This window comes from Parasteatoda tepidariorum, chromosome 1 (assembly GCF_982258835.1).
Source record: "Parasteatoda tepidariorum strain Cologne lab strain chromosome 1, Ptep-v5.0, whole genome shotgun sequence".
Lineage (NCBI taxonomy): Eukaryota > Metazoa > Arthropoda > Arachnida > Araneae > Theridiidae > Parasteatoda > Parasteatoda tepidariorum.
This window is the reverse complement of record NC_141755.1, coordinates 118,189,164-118,206,558: the sequence shown is the minus strand read 5'-3', so window position 1 is coordinate 118,206,558 and position 17,395 is coordinate 118,189,164. Positions and strand designations below refer to the sequence as shown.

General features: G+C 32.3%; 1 long non-coding RNA gene across 1 annotated transcript in view; it reads right to left on the bottom strand.

Annotated features, from left to right (window-relative positions):
- The window catches only part of LOC147816780 (uncharacterized), a 35,882-nt gene extending 22,808 nt beyond the window's left edge, over positions 1-13,074 (bottom strand). Inside the window, exons 1-2 of the long non-coding RNA XR_015429117.1 lie at positions 12,980-13,074; positions 12,249-12,379 (exon numbers count right to left, since the gene is read on the bottom strand). This is a non-coding gene — a long non-coding RNA (uncharacterized LOC147816780). The remainder of the gene's footprint in view (positions 1-12,248; positions 12,380-12,979) is intronic.
- Positions 13,075-17,395: the final 4,321 nt, after the last annotated feature.

Sequence of the window (17,395 nt, the reverse complement as noted above, 5' to 3'; positions counted from 1 at the left end):
TGAAATAGAGTCTACGTCAATTGTAAATGCTTGTTTAGATTTTGTGGTCCAAGTTAAAAAGATATTCCACTACGTTAGAGCTTTTAACTTAAGGATTTTTAAAAACTCTTATTTTCACTTACGTAAGTTTGACATCTTTTCACGGGCGCATGCGCATTTTGCCAGAACTGACGCATAATATTTGATGCCACACGCTTTTCAACCATTCAGAGGATATAGCCCTAATAAGGAAGGACATCTCTCGCAAACTAATGTTGCCTACCCCACTAATCATACTCGCCTGCTCTGTAATCATAACCATAATCAACCGCATCGACTATCATTTTTCTTTCAAAAACACTTTAGTCTCTTCCAATGTTTGCGCAATCAAATTACTCAACAATTGAGGGAAAGACTGAAAATTATTAAATTTGCACCCAGGGAGAGGGAGTTTCTTCACTCTCGGTACAACCCCCTTTCGTTTTGGTTTGGAAATAGTATATTCTAAAATTCTAATTGAGCTATCCTACCCAAAAGGCCTCGCATGTCAAACGCAATTAATGTGCAATGGCATAAGTAGGATGACAATTCAATAAGTTTAACTCATTTTTAAAGTCATGGTGAAACCAAGGATGGGCGGGGTATATAATAGAAGGATCGTTGATTAAATAACTTGCACGTCGAGGGGTCAGCATTGAAAAATAAATCTTTATAATACTTTGTTATAAAAAGAACATTATCAAATATTTCATTTTCGTTTCACTAATTCTTGAACAAAAATTAGAACTTAACGGTAACGCCAACGGACATTTAAGTGGTTTTTACAGAAATTTAGATAAGACTTTTCGAATGAAAAGGTTAAAAAACGGAGCAAAATTCGTGAATGTTTTCTATTTTCTTTAAGCTTTATAGATTTTAGTACAATTTTCATATTTTCAACAAGAAAAATCATGCTTTTAAAAAAAGTCCCAGTCCCGCCACAGCCAGGTAGAGGCACAATCCCAATCCGCCACAGCCAGGTAGAGGCACAATCCCAACCCGCCACAGCCAGGTAGAGGCACAATCCCCACCCGCCACAGCCAGGTAGAGGCACAATCACAACCCGCCACAGCCAGGTAGAGGCACAATCCCCACCAGCCACAGCCAGGTAGAGGCACAATCCCCATCCGCCACAGCCAGGTAAAAGCACAATCCCAACCCGCCACAGCCAGGTAGAGGCACAATCCCCACCCGCCACAGCCAGGTAGAGGCGCAATCCCCACCCGCCACAGCCAGGTAGAGGCACAATCCCGTACCGACACAGACTGGGTAGAGGCCCAGCCCTGGCACGGGTCGGTAGAGCCCCGGTTCCAGCTGGGGAGGGTAGAGGGCTTCAGTTCCAGCTGGGGAGGGTAGAGAGCTTCAGTTCCAGCTGGGGAGGGTAGAGAGCTTCAATTCCAGCTCGGGAGGGTAGATGGCTTCAGTTCCAGCTGGGGAGGGTAGAGAGCTTCAATTCCAGCTGGGGAGGGTAGTGAGCTTCAATTCCAGCAGGGGAGGGTAGAGAGCTTCAATTCCAGCTGGGGAGGGTAGAGAGCTTCAGTTCCAGCTGGGGAGGGTAGTGACCTTCAGTTCCAGCTGGGGAGGGTAGTCAGCTTCAGTTCCAGCTGGGGAGGGTAGAGAGCTTCAGTTCCAGCTCGGAAGGGTAGAGTCCCAATCCCAGATCTCAGTTAAAGAAAGCCTTAACTAACCTGAATTTGAGACAGCCCAATCCCGATCCTACACAGCCATGTAGAGGCCCAACCCCGAACCTGCACAACCGGGTAGAGACCCAGTCCCGTACCGACACTAACTGGGTAGAGCCCAAGTTCCAGCTCAGGTGGGTTGAGCCCCAGTCCGAGAGCTCATTTGAAGAAAGCCTTAACTAAGCTGAATTTGAGAGAGCCCTAACAGAACTCAAGTACGTATGTATTAAAAGAGAGAGTTAGAGCCTTAAGAGGCCTCTATAATTCCCCTCTCCATGACCACAGCTAAGGCTTTTTATGGAAAAGTTTTCTGCCTGTTTGCATTTTAATATATTTTCAAAACATTAAAAACTTACTTTTTTTGACATGGGTTTCTCTAATGCCTTGTTAAATCACATGTTTATTTACTGAAAATTTAAATTATCAATAGAGGGGAGATATCTGAAATCTTGGACCAATTAGAAACCAGTTTTTTATCAAAATGCAGTCCACAGTTTCACATTTTTTACAGCACATAACGAAGCAATCCATTTCAAACTTCAGAAAGGAATATTTCTAAATTCTTTTCTCCTATTTTGAAATGTGTTATCAGCGGAGAAATTTAACAGAGAAATACACGAAAGTAGTTTATTGCACATTCTTTAAGATTTGATAATTTTTTATTCGTTATAGCTAATAAGCTAAATGATAAATACCAGAGCCGTGGCAGCTCAGAAGATAGAGCGCTCACCCTCAAATGAGAAGCCCCGAGTTCAAATTCCAACGATGGTTGGTCGATACGAATTCTTGCAACGTCCACTGTGTTCAATTAAAATATTCTCAATGATAGACGGATCATATGTTCGAGTCCTCTCTCCTTCAGGCTAACAGTAGGAGGTTTTCAAATTTTTCATTTCCATTAAACGCAAATTTGGGTTAATTTCAGTTAATTAATTTATTTTTCTTTCTATTTCTGGCATATTAGGGTAATTTCTTTTTAATATAACCTCAAGCTTTAGAAATATACATTTTCCACCAATAAAATATAATGTAGATTTTAATTCCAAGCTGTTTCAATCAAAAGGTAGAATTTTAATTAAGATTATTTGCATTTTTTTCCTTCGAAATTCATGTATATTAATAACTTTCTACACCTATGCAAGTCTATATTAAGACAGCATTAAATGTGTACTTTAATCTGCACTTTCATTCTCAAGAATCGAAAGATTTTTAATGTAATTTCAAATGGGCTGGAATTTAACACACACCAAAAAAAGAAAGAAATTTCGTTAACTAAAATTAATTAACGCAGCAATTAATTTAAAATAAATTTTAAAACTAAGAAAAGAAAATAATAAAAGTATCATTAATTTAAAACACTGTTTTTTAACTTTTAAAATCAATATATATATTAAAAAAAATCAGTTCACTTAAATCAATGATTTTTTATAAAAAATCATTTGATTTAAATCAATGAACCCTGGTTAATTTCATTAAAAAACCGCTTATGAAGGCTATGTTTTATTATTACGAATTTATTATAAAACTAAATAATTTAAAATCTAACGGTAAAGGAAATAAAAAAATATTTATTAAAGAGCACAATTAATGAAGAAATATTAATTCTTTTAATAGAATTGTAAGAAATTGAAATTTAATTATTGACGCCAATAATACTCAATTACTTTTGGTAATATGAAATATTTGAAATTATCTATGTACTAAAGGGCAAAATTAATGGAAAAATGGTACTAATTAGTTCAGGAGATACGTAAAAAATCACCATGTAGTTACAGACACCAATGATGCATGGTTAATTTTGGTAATAGGAGATAATTGGAAAATATTTATTAATTAATATTAAGTTATGTGCTAAAATACAAAAGAAATGGAGAAATGTTACCAATTTGTCTAAAAGACATGGAAAAAAAAGCCACACTGACGTCAATGATGTTTAACTATTTTTTTGAATATGCACTACTTTTATTATGCAGAGCTCATTCTAGGCAGGGTAAACAGGGCGCAGCACCCTGCTGCCCTTTTAGTCAAAAGAATTCACCCTGTTGCCCCTGAAGTAAATTAGTGCCCTGATGTATTAAGACTCCATACCCTTTTTGCCCTTTCTTTCCTGAACCCTTCTTTCCTTTTTCATCCAACCCTTCTTTACTTTTCCCCCAAACTCTACAATGGATTTCATGAACTGTTATTTTTAACTCTTTTTATTTAGTTTGTCATTGCTGTCAATACATAGATATATATGGGAAAGGAAAAATAGCCATCACAACCCATTGTTGCACTTGTCTTTGAAAGCTTGCAGTTACTTCCACTATCATTAAATCATAATTATTATTAATCATTTTAATTATTTAATCATAACAACAGACACTTAAAAACATACATTTATTATTTTATTAATATATGCATGCATTTTAAATAAATTACTAAGCTAATTAGCTCATTAACTCGATATATATGTTAATTTATTAATGAAAATAAGTAATTAATGATTGCTTTGCTACTCTCAGTTAAGTTTAAAAAAAATTCTTTTACTGATTGACAATGCTTTTTAATAGAACGTGAAATTATTGCCTTTTTAGAATAATAATGCCCTTTTTTTAAACTTTTGTACCATGCCCTTTTTTCTGCCTAGAATGAGCTCTGTATTATGGTCATTTGTGCAGTTTTGGTACCGATATAGATACTAAATATCTTATGAGTAAATTAGGTACCTATTAAAACTGCATAAATGTTGTGAATTTTTTGAATCAATATTGTGAGATTTTTTCTAAAAACAAGGTAAGCGAAAAAATGACAGTTGAATCTAGGTTGTTTATGTGAAAAAGCTACTTTTGTAAAGGTCAACGTTCAAAAAATTAGCCCTCTTCCTTGCCACTCTGAACTTTATATCTACCTCCTACCTTGACCACTAACAGGGTGGCCACTCAAATCAGATTTCAAATTTCCCTGATTTTTCCAGGTTTTCCAGATAAAAATCTTAAAATTTCCAGGTTTTTGTTTCTTTTTTCTTATAAAGTGTAGGATGTGTGCAAGAAAAGTGTCTATATTATAAAATATTTTATTCAAAATGCTATTTTTTTTAACATATCTTGAAAAAAATAATTTATTTTGACAATTTTCAAGATTTTTTAATGTTTTGGAACAAAATTTTGAATCAAAAATCATATATTGACCAACAAAGGAGTCTTTTTTTAAAAATTAAAATATGTTAAAAGAGGTTAAAATGAAATAGAAAAAATTAGCATTAATGCAACAATTGTAACAATTTGTCAACAAACATTGCTGTTAGCGATTGTAAAAAAAATGTGTGATTGGTTGGTTTGCTCAAAAAAAAAATAATTCACAGATTTCTTTGAATGGGAGTAGAAAAGCATTTAGAAAAAGAGTGCGATATAAAATCTATTATCATAAAATTATAACCAACTAATTTTTGGAGAATTTTATAAAGTTGAAAATACAAAAACATTTTGTCAAAATAGAGAGAAAAAAAATAACCACCAAAGTATCGGAACAAACTTGAGCCATAAATGGATTCAGCCCAAGGACAGAATTTAAAAACAGAAGCTCATATCCTAATCCCTTTTTCCACCAGAATCTTTCCTAAATTTTCCTAAATTCCCATAGCGGTCAAAGGTTTCCACATTTGTTTAGCAACCGTGGGAGAATTTTATATGGCATTCTAGTTTAACAGAACTATAATGGAGCAAATTCTGATGCAAGCAAAGTATCGCTAAGTTGATGATATTTCAACTGTTTGGCGATACATTTCTGTTAAAAAAAAGTGGATGAAATAATTTAAATTAAGAAAATTAGCAAATAATTTAAATTAGTGAAATTAAAAAAATCATCAAGAAAAATTTCCAGCTTTTCTTTAAAATTCCCTGATTTTTCCAGGTTTTTATCCAAATTTCCCTGATATTTCCAGGTTTTTTCCAGTATAAAAAAATTCCCTGATAATTCCAGGTTTTCAAGGTGGGTGGCCACCCTGACTAAACATATTTATTGACTACTAAAAGTTATTTTTATTGAAATCCTCTTCACATTTCCTTGTTGGAACGCTAAAAGCAAGAGAACCTTTCCTTCCTGTTATTAAACAAAATCATAGTTTCTCAGACATTAAAAGCATTTTTGTTCTGCAAATACCAAATATGCATGATTTTTCAAACTACATTTTTTGTAAGGATATTTAAAACATCTACATTCCCTGGCTCTATTATTAGACGCACTATAAGATTCTATGTAAAAATATAATTATCAGGTGATACTATACAGCTGTATTGGGTTTACTCGGATGAAACAGGTTCCCGACCTTGTATCATTTGGTCAACATTGTAATGCAATATGTTAAAAATAAATACAAATAGGAAGTATATAAGCAGTGTTTTCACTACAGCGCATTACATTAAAAAATTATTAACGCGAGAAAATCGTGCACTCTATTATTCAAAATGAGTGAATTTTGGAAAAAAATTAGTCTTCTGCTATTTTGAATAAAATTCGTTTCACTTTTCTTCCTTGATCTTTCATTATTTTCAACATGGATCCATGTTATCTAGCTTCCCTATTTAGCAGTATTGTTCAGAACTGGTGCGAATACAATTTTCTGCAACCACATGTTAACGGAAGGTAAGATTTCTTCATGTAACACGTCTAAATTTTTTTCAATGCTACAAATTTACTAAATGATTCCGAATTGTTCAGCATCTGTTGCAAGGTCATTTAGCACTCAAAACCGAATTAGGACAAAATATCTTATACAAATGACTGATAAACATTTGAGCAACCTAATGAGAAAAGCTGATGAAAAAGTAGATATAGAACGTTTTCGATATGATGATGCAGCAATATCAATGCTTTAAAAATTAGAAGATGTTAAAAATGTATTATAATTAAAGAGATATTTTTTTCCAAGTCTATTCGCATTTTTTGTAATTTTTAGAAATCTTTTTGAGATCTCACTGTGTTTTAGAAAAAGGGTGAGAAATTCTCTCATTTTTTTTCTGTAATGAAAGCACTGATAAGTATATAAAAAATCTCCTGAATTAAAACCCATTAAATGTACGTTTAAATATAAAAGTATTGCCTATAAACTAGTGTAAATCATGTCATTATTAAAAACTACAGCTCGGCTAATAATTTGATCTAACTATTATAATATACTAATATAATGCTTAATATAATAAACATTCTATATTATATATCGTCTAATTTATCCTATCGTCAAATTTAGATTATATATCGCCTAATTTAACCCATTGATACACTAACGTAAACAAGTGCAAACCGGTTTCAGTCACATAAAAACAATACAGTTAAACAGTATCACCTGCCCTGTGGCAGAATTTTTTCGAGCTATCTGCGACAAAATTCTCTAGCACTATTATCGTTCAGCAAGATACTTTTAATAATAACTACTAATATGTTACTGATTTAAAATCTCAAAAGCGCTGTGTTTACAAAAAAAAAAACTTTTTAATTTTATAATAGAACTTGTAATAATTTTTTATTCCAATATTATGGGTTATATTCTCAAAAAAAAAAATTGGGGGGGGGGGGGGGAGCAATGCACAAATTATTCCTTCTTCGCATTTTGTAAATAATCATCACAATAAAAAAAAAATTAAAAATCATGAAATCGCTAGTAGTAATAGCCGGAAAAAAATTGACGACGAAATCATGCGAAACAGAGTTCTCAAATGCGTATTTCGTTTGGAGATTAGGTTGTTAGGTTTATTTAAAAACAAAGAAAATAAATTACATTAGGATATGTAATTTATTTCGGTAACTAAAACTGACTACTTACCTTAACACAAGGACTGAAGAGACCATTTCTCACTCTTAATTCAAACGAATGAAAAAAAATATTCAAAAACGTTATCTAATTTTAAATGAAGAAATTTTTATTTTAATAAATTCTTAACAGTCTTATTTATTAGTTTATTCATAATTATAGATCTAAGTTTCAAGCTGTCACAATATGCAACTTCATTTTTTTTTTAAATCCTAGTATAAATATATTAATTTTTTAATTGTTTTGTTATTTCGTTCTTTTTTTTTATTTTGGTGACTATCAAAATTTCATTTCATAATTTAATTTGTTGTTGTTGTTGGCGTATGCCTGTTCAGGCTGAGGGGTGAGATTGTTCTTGTTTTCCAGTGATGCCATCTAAGGCCAAGAATTCGACTTCTGCCACACCCATACATCTCACCCGTTTATAGGGTGTAACCTATTCATACATCCGTTCCTTCATCCACAGATCGTAATTTTGACCTAAATCAGAGAATGATCAATCCCCAATTCAGTACCCCCAGAGGTTTTGATTTGTTATGGGAACATGGAGGACTTAGCGACTCGACGGATTTAATCTGTATCAGTCACCATCTTACTTATTCCTATGGCAAAAACAATGAAGAAAATTGATTGCTTTATAACTAATAACTTTGAATTATAAGATAATGACAGGAATCACTGCAATTAGAAGCAGAAAAAAAAATCTACATAGCTGCAATCAACATTTACTCAAAAAAAAAATTATAATACATGTCATAACTTGTGCTCAGTGCAAAAGCGATGCAAGAACGAAAAATAAGAGAGATTACTACTCGACTTATGAAACGTTTTTATACATTTCGTTACAATAAAACACATTTTCCAAGTTAATTAAATCATTATTTTAAAGCTAATAAACAAATACTGAAAAAAATTTAAAAATTTATAAAATTATGGTAATTGCCAGTAAGTTTAGCTTATTTAACAGCATTTTTATTGTTCTATTTTGAATACAGTGATATTTTATTTGTAACTTTTGAACAGTCATACTTTTTTTAAACTATTATTATGCTATGTGCAAAAATTAAAAGAACTGTAAAACATTCTGGTAACAGTCCACCGAAGGCTATGGCTGAGCCAAAGAGGTCAAAAGGTTCAAAATTTCGTGACCAACGCCATGTTTGTGGCGGTGTGATCATTATTACGCTCAGACCTCCTTTACTTCCCAGACAAGTTGGTAGTTACGTTACATATATTAAACCTATTTTGTCATTTCTGCTATTTTTTGTTACTTTTTTCTTAAATAACAAAAATGACCATACTAACATGATGTTCCCTCCACTCAACTTATGCAATTAAAATAATGAAAAGTGAAAAACTGTCATAATATTAAGAATTAAATTTTTGCATTAATGCTAAATAACCTCTATATAATCAGCAAAAAAATTCTGCTCTAACCGTAATGTTCGTATCATAACAAATATGAAAAACGTTGCACAGTATTTAATAAAAATAAATGCTTAAAATGTATCTCTCAAAGAGAAATGTTATTTTTCATTTACCTTTCTCTTTCAAAATTAATAAGATCATAAAATAATAACTACAACAAACATGTCTTGACAGGTAACTCATTAATATACTGTTGACTGAAATTAAACATCAACTGAAAAAAGCACCGGAGGCACTAACTATTGTGTAAATTTAAAATGCATATCAGGCTGTTGAATCTAAATATGTTAATCAAACCTAACTAAGTTACCAAATCAAATCAATAAAGTAATTAAATAATTATCTAAATGTATTTAGATATTCCTTAAATTAAAATATAAAATTTATTTAAAGCTTGCAAAAATAAAAACATTTTCTTCCTCATTCTATTTTTAGAAACCAAATTAAGACTTATACAGTTCTAAACTTCAATAATTACTCATTATATTGTACATACAAATAACTTTCTCTTACTTGGTATTTCTTAAAAAATTGTATTAAGTTGAAATATCTTTTTGTTAATATTTTTAACTCAAAGGATTGAGGCCCTAAGAGAATGCTAATAATTGATTAACTATTTATAACAGTGATATATAATTACATGTATATAATTAATCTGTATCATATTACATGTTATATCACATGATATATAATTACATGTTATATAATTACATGTATTTACAACTGAAAGTTCCGTTCAGTCAATTTTAAATTGAATACTGTAGCAGAATATTGTTTTTTTAAATATCTAATTATGATCGATTCATTATAACTACTGATTTAAAGAACAGAACATTGTTTTTTTTTCTAAATAAAAATGATCTTATTAAAAAATTTTAAAGTAATTGATAAACATTCCAAAATGCTTTATTTACAAATTACTTTATTTTAATGCTTGTTTGAAAAAATGTTATTCCAATAGGATTATTTTAATCCCCTAAACAGTAATACTGACATATCCTGAATTTGAGACAAAATCCGAGAATATATCAAAGATAAGTGTATAAGTACCAGAGCTCATTCTAGGCAGGGTAAACAGGGCGCAGCACCCTACTGCCCTTTTAGTCAAAATAATCCACCCTCTTGCCCCTGAAGTAAATTAGTGTCCTGATGTATTAAGACTCCATACCCTTTTTGCTCTTTCTTTCCTCAACTCTTTATTTTTTCCCCAAACTCTACAGTGGATTTCTCAGACTTTTATTTTTAACTCTTTTTATTTAGTTTGTCATTGCTGTCAATACAAAGATTTATATGAGAAAGGAAAAATAGCCAACAAACCCCCTTGCTGCACTTGTCTTTGAAAGTTTGCAGTTACTTTCACTATCATTAAATCATAATTATTATTAATCATTTTAATTATTATATCATAACTATCTATACACACTTAAAAACATACATTTATTATTTTATTAATATATGCATGCATTTTAAATAAATTACCAAGCTAATTAGCTCGATACATATGTTAATTTATTAATGAAAATTAGTAATTAATATGATTGCTTTGCTACTTTTAGTAAAGTAAAAAAAATTTTCTTTTAGTAATAGACAATGTTTTTTAATAAAACGTGTAAAGCCCCTGGAAAGAAATTATTGCCTTTTTAGAATAATAATGCCCTTTTTTTAAACTTTTGCACCCTGCCCTTTTTTTTTTTTTTTTGCCTAGAATGAGCTCTGAAGTACAATCATATTTTTATGAGTTATAATTAAGGAATTAATTTATGACTATTTAAATGCCCAGTTTTAATTACCTAATTTAACGTTGAACTATTTTTCAAAAAGAGTAACCGTAGATATATAACGGAAAAAAGTTATTGTAAATAGAATTCGAAGTATTTACAAAAGGTGGAATTGTGAATTGAATTGAATAAAATAAATACGATTATTTGTAATCGAATGGTTTTATTAACAATATAAATTAATAAATAGCTTTGAAGACTGAGACTTAAGATAGCGGTCCTCGTAAACTCGATAACAGTTTTTTGCTGTTATCATTTTTGATCAGACAATATTTATGAAAGATAGCTCTATTCACAAAAGATAAACTGCGGAATTTTTTGCAGTTTATCATTTGTGAACCGAATTAGCTTTCAAAAATATTCCCATGCGTTTTCTGGCATAAAATATTACATTGGAATTAAAGTATTTCGGGAGAAATTTTAACTTATCGTTTTCTTTCACAAATCTTTTATTGCGAAGTGCCCTTTCACAAAAAATGGTGCCAGACCAAAGAAATTCACACCGAATTATTAAACCGAATAATTGAACAGAAAGTAAAAAAACATAAAAAGATTATAATTTTAAAATTTCGAATGTTGGATTGAATATTATTCAAACTTAAAATATATTAGCACGATTGGTAGCAGAGTAGTAGATAAACGTCAAGAAATGAATTTTCTAGGCGGCTTACTGTCTTACCGCTAAAAACCGTTTTGCTTACTTGAGAACTGAAGGAATAATTTTTTAGCACCAGCAAAACCTCAATTGAAACAATGAAAATAAACTTTAAAAATAATTCAATAGTATGAGGTTTTTATTTTCAATGTTTTTGAAAAGCATGAGGCTATAGAACACCTCACCATACAGTTAAAAAAAAGTGGTAAGGAAAAAGACCTTTTGAGATAAGCAAAGAATTTACAGTCAAAGACCTATTATAGAAAAACATGTGCTAAAAATAACTAAAACGAAAACAATCAAGTTAATATGCTGATCTATTTTTAATACAAAATTTTTTCATATGAGTAGTTTTAGTCTCCAACTTAACACTCGCAAAAGTATTATATTTCATTACTGGAGTACTTTGAAAAATATAAATCTTATCGTAACATAAACAGTTACAAATTTATACTACAATTGACCACAGACTTCGATTGTCCTAGAGATGTTACATCTATATTAACCAGACTAAAGACAAAACATTATACCCAGATAGCTAAATAAGGTTTTTTCGAACTCGGCAAAAATCTTTAATAACATTTCATAAAAATCAAAGTGGGTTTTTAAGTTTCATGTTAAAGGCTTTAAAAAATACGTGCCACCATATACCTCAATGTATTCACAATACTTGGCAGGTTGGATACATACAAGTCCTACAATAGATATTACAACCAATACATATACCTTGGAGCAAAAGCTACCTGACACGTACGTGCTAAAATGGGATGCATGTGTCCTTGAAGTGTATGAACTAGGGTCAAATCACGCAACGGACATTGAGTACTTTACAATAAATGCACTATAGTTCATCAACAGTATGCGAAAGAAAAACAAAAAGAGACGAAAATGCCACTCACCCGAGCCACCGATGACCCAGCCCCACACATTATGAGCAGTTCATAGATGTCTTTATTCAGCAGCTGTGCTCTACTACGCAGAGTGCAAGTTATATATTGAAGTCAATCTGAATCAGTCCAGGGTGAAATAGCTAAAAAGAATTAATAATACTTTACGATAAATTATCTTAGTAGTTATACACAAATGTCAAACCGTAGTAAAAACAAGTTAAAAATCTGAAGTGTCAAATGACAAATATTCAAGATAAATCCTGAAAGTCAAAGAGTATTAATGAAATGCGACATTCATAAATAGCCATGGTCATTAATCTACACGAATTTCAAATTCTATCAAGAATAGTTTAAAAATCGATAAATTACTAATTAACTTAAAACTATGTGTATACATAACATCCAGTAAAATATTAAAACACTTTCGAAATCATTTCTTTCACTTCTGCGATTAGAAAAAGCTATAATCTTAGAAAAAGTACAATTATGCTGGGCGTCTCCTTTTTTTTTCTTATCTTCCAAAAAAATATAAAATTTTCTCAACGTCCGAAATTAAGAAATCTTCCTGAGAAAAAGAATTTGAAGTTCTGAAGGCAAACTATCCCTCGGGTTAAGCAAAGATTTACACGATTCAGAATCAAACGAAGATAATATTTAAATTGCCGCTTTAAAGAAAAACAATTGAAAAAATTTGTTATTTATAATTTAAATGATAAAAGCAGGAAAATCAAATGCTAAACCTTAAAGATCCAACAGAAACCGTCTTATTACCAGCACGGCACTAAAGGTAAATAAACAGCTTACCGCGTAGGCGGGAAAGTAATTTTTCGAAGTGATCGCGGTGGAATTGAGATGAGTTGAGCTGTATTCGGGATGAAAAGGATCTGAACCATTCGCTTTGAACCTCTGGGACCGTGAAGCACACGGTTCCCAGCAGATCACCGAAGTCAAGCATCACTGGCTGCGGTCAGTGTGCGCGTGGACCACTTGGATCAGTCTGCGTAGGGACCGAGCGTGTGCGGTATTGGTCCTCGTTAAACTGTGCTAGCGTAAAGTGCTCGACTTCGCGCGCAGGTCGTCGGGCTACCGAAGCGGGGGTGCCATCCCCTCCGCAGAGGATCAAAATTGTGATGGCATGTCTTCGGATCATCCTCCGGGATGTTTCCCAGACCGTCGCCAATAGCCCAATGTGCAGCTCTAGTGCGACGTAAATTAACAACAGCAACATCAACAACCAATCAGATGAAATCTCGATACTTGTGGCCTTCACGTTACGCTCTTTCATGAGCACATCCTCTTACATGTAGTTTCTAAACATTCTCACGCGAGAATGACACCTGTACTATTGCGATAACTGATGGCGAAGCAATATTTAAAATAAATTAAATAAAAATTCATCGCAAATGAGGGATAACCAAAGGAAAAGATGTTCATTGATTAATGATAAATCCAAGTGGATGATAAATCCTGATCCAAGTGGTCATCCACCCGCATACTGACCGCAGCCAGTGATGCTTGACTTCGGTGATCTGCTAGGAACCGTGTCTTAACGACCAGTCCACTGCGGGTTTCTTCATTTTAAGGCTATTATATATATACATACATTGTAGCCTATAGGACGACATTGTGGGTCCCTTATTAAGCTTATAATTATTTCCTCTGGTAGGGTACACTTAATTTCTTCATTTTAACGCTTTTCAACACACTATTATGTATAGAATATTATAAATTTATTTATAACATTCAGTTATGCTTTATTATGTATCCGTTATTTATAATACTTACTCATTACATCACCTAGCCATACTATAGCACCTTTCTTAGTTTTACGCGGATCCGCCCTGGATACACAATCTCACCATTCCATCAAACGATGAGTAGTGTATTGGGAACGGATTCGAATCCCATTGTAACCTGGATGTATCTTTGAAATGACGTTGTTTAATTTATGTTATATGTTCTTCAACTGAAGCTTATAAGCCATATTCTATAATGTGCACACATATCTGCATATTTATATGTAGCTTTTTCCCATTTTCCCAATAAAAAAAAATTTCCTACATGCAGGAGCCTCCAGAATATCGAAAAACACATAAAAAAATAATATAATTTAAAATAAACAAAAAAAAAGAAAGAAAATTTTTTGAAAATTTGACCGTCCCTGGGATTTGAACCCAGGACCCCTCCCTCATGCAGCGAACTTGCTTGTCTAGTGGCCTACCTTCCAGTCCACGGTGATACGTGAAGCCTACCACAGTTTCGCTTTAAAAGCTCTCTCCTCTCATCTTCGCAATATACCTTTAGGGGTCCACTGTGACCCCCCTAATTGGCCTATAAAAATTCTCATCAGCAGCCTTGTTTGGAACATAGACCGCTACATAGGGTCCGAGATTGAAAATTATACCTTTATATTAAAGGGAGCTAGGGTGTCTTGAAATTAGAACAATTCTCGAGCCATTTTATTTTTTTATTCTTTTTTTTATTACTCCATTACGCTTTCTTTGCTGGACTTCACACACAGAAAACACCCCATGCATGCTAGAATATCCAAAATGTTACAATAAAAGTCGAAGAAGAGCAAATAAACTGATTTTCCTGGATTTTTCTAGTTTTTTCCCACTTTCCCAATAGAATTTTTTTTCCTACATGCAGGAGCTCCAGAATATCGAAAAACACATAAAAAAAATAATAAAATAATTTAAAATAAACAAAAAAGAAAAAAAAAGAAATTTTTTTGAAAATTTGACCGTCCTTGGGATTGGAACACAGGATCCCTCCCACCTGCAGCGAACATGCGTGTCTGGTGGCCTACCTTCCAGTTCACGGTGATACGTGAAGCCAATCACAGTTTCGCTTCAAAAGCTCTCTCCTCTCATCTTCGCAATATGCATTTAGGGGCCCACTGTGACCCCCCTAATTGGCCTATAAAAATTCTCTTCAGCAGCCTTGTATGGACCATTGAGTCCACATAAGGCTGGTCCTAGGAAATATAATGGTTTTGACAAGGTCTTTTAAATACATATAAATTAAAATAATTAAATTAAATAAAAATTATCCGAAATTTATCCGTTTATTAGCTATTATTCGCTAATTCCCAAAGAAAAAAAAGTTTTTTTTAATATACAGAACACTTTATTCACGCTAAAATATCATAAAATATATTTAAAAAAAATATATAAAAAAAGAAAAAATTTGAACGTCGGCTGCCGCAGGGTTTCGAACCTATGGCCCCCGGAACAACAAATCTACCTTGCCACACAGCTTTACCAACTGCGCCATGGTTCACATGCCTACTCCGCGAATATTTAGCTTGGAACACCTTATCCCGGTTAGTAAACAAAACTTATTTTCGAGCATTGTGGGCCCACTAATTGGTTTATAAAAAAATGCTTCAGTACAATTGCTCGATACATTAAATTCTAATTGTTGGCGGAGATTGAAATTTATAGGTTAATATTATAGGGAGATACGGGGTGTGATGTGTGCGGGCCTCCTCATATGACTTGTGTCCCTTTTTCAGCCATTATTCGCTCTTTAACAAAGACAATTATTTCTTTTCACATATAGAACACTTTATTCGATTTAAAATATTGAAAAGAAGTTAAAAAAATAATATAAATTAAGATAAATAAATAAATAAAAATTATCCGAAATGTATCCGTTTATTAGCTATTATTCGCTATTTCCCTAAGAAAAAATAGTTTTTTTTTATATACAGATCACTTGATTCAGGTTAAAATATCAGAAAGTATATTTAAAAAAATAATATAAAGAAAGGAAAAAATTTGAATGTCGACCCACGCAGGGTTTCGAACCCATGGCTCCGGGTTAGCAAATCTAACTTGCGACACAGCTTTACCAACTGCGCCATGATTCATATACCTGCGTCGCGAATATTTAGCTTAAAGCACCTCTTCCCGATTAGTAAACAAAACATATTTTGGCAGATTGTGGGGGCACTAATTGGTATATAAAAAAACCTCCGGTACAGTTGTTCGATACATTAAATTATAATTTTGGGCGGAGTTTGAAATTTATAGGTTAATATTATAGGGAGTTACGGGGTGTGATGAGTGCGTGCCTCCTGATATGACTTCTGTCCCTTTTTCAGCCATTATTCACTCTTTAGCATAGAAAAATATTTCTTTTCGCATATAGAACACTTTATTCGCTTTAAATAAATTTTTAAATTTTTTTTACATATTTTTTGATATTTTAATGTGAATCAAGTGTTCCGTATATAAAAAAAAACTATTTTTTGGGGGGAAATAGCGAAAAATAGCTAATAGACGGATAAATTTCGGATAATTTTTATTTATTTATTCATTTTAATTTATATTATATTTTTAACTTCTTTTCAATATTTTAAAGCGAATAAAGTCTTCTATATGTGAAAAGAAATATTTTTCTTTGTTAAACAACGAATAAAGGCTGAAAAAGGGACAGAAGTCATATCAGGAGGCACGCACACATCACACCCCGTAACTCCCTATAATATTAACCTATAAATTTCAATCTCCGCCAAAAATTAGAATTTAATGTATCGAACAATTGTACCGAAGGATTTTTTTTATAGACCAATTAGTGGGCCCACAATGGGCAAAAATAAGTTTTGTTTACTAACCGGGATAAGGTGTTCTAAGCTAAATATTCGAGGGACAGGCATATGAATCATGGCGCAGTTGGTAAAGCTGCGAGGCAAGTTAGATTTGGTGTCCTGGGGGCAATGAGTTCGAAACTCTGCGAGCGGCATTATTCAAATTTTTTCTTTTTTTTTTGTATTATTTTTTTAAATATATTTTCTGATATTTTAACCTGAATCAAGTGTTCCGTATATAAAAAAAAAACTATTTTTTCTTTAGGAAATAGCGAATAGTAGCTATTAAACGGATAAATTTCGGATAATTTTTATTTATTTATTTATTTTAATTTATATTATTTTTTTAACTTCTTTTCAATATTTTAAAGCGAATAACGTGTTCTGTATGAGAACAGAAATATTTTTCTTTGCTAGAGAGCGAATAAAGGCTGAAAACGGGACAGAAGTCACATCAGGAGGCACGCACACATCACACCCCGTATCTCCCTATAATATTAACCTATAAATTTCAAACTCCTCCCAAAATTAGAATTTAATGTATCGAACAATTGTACCG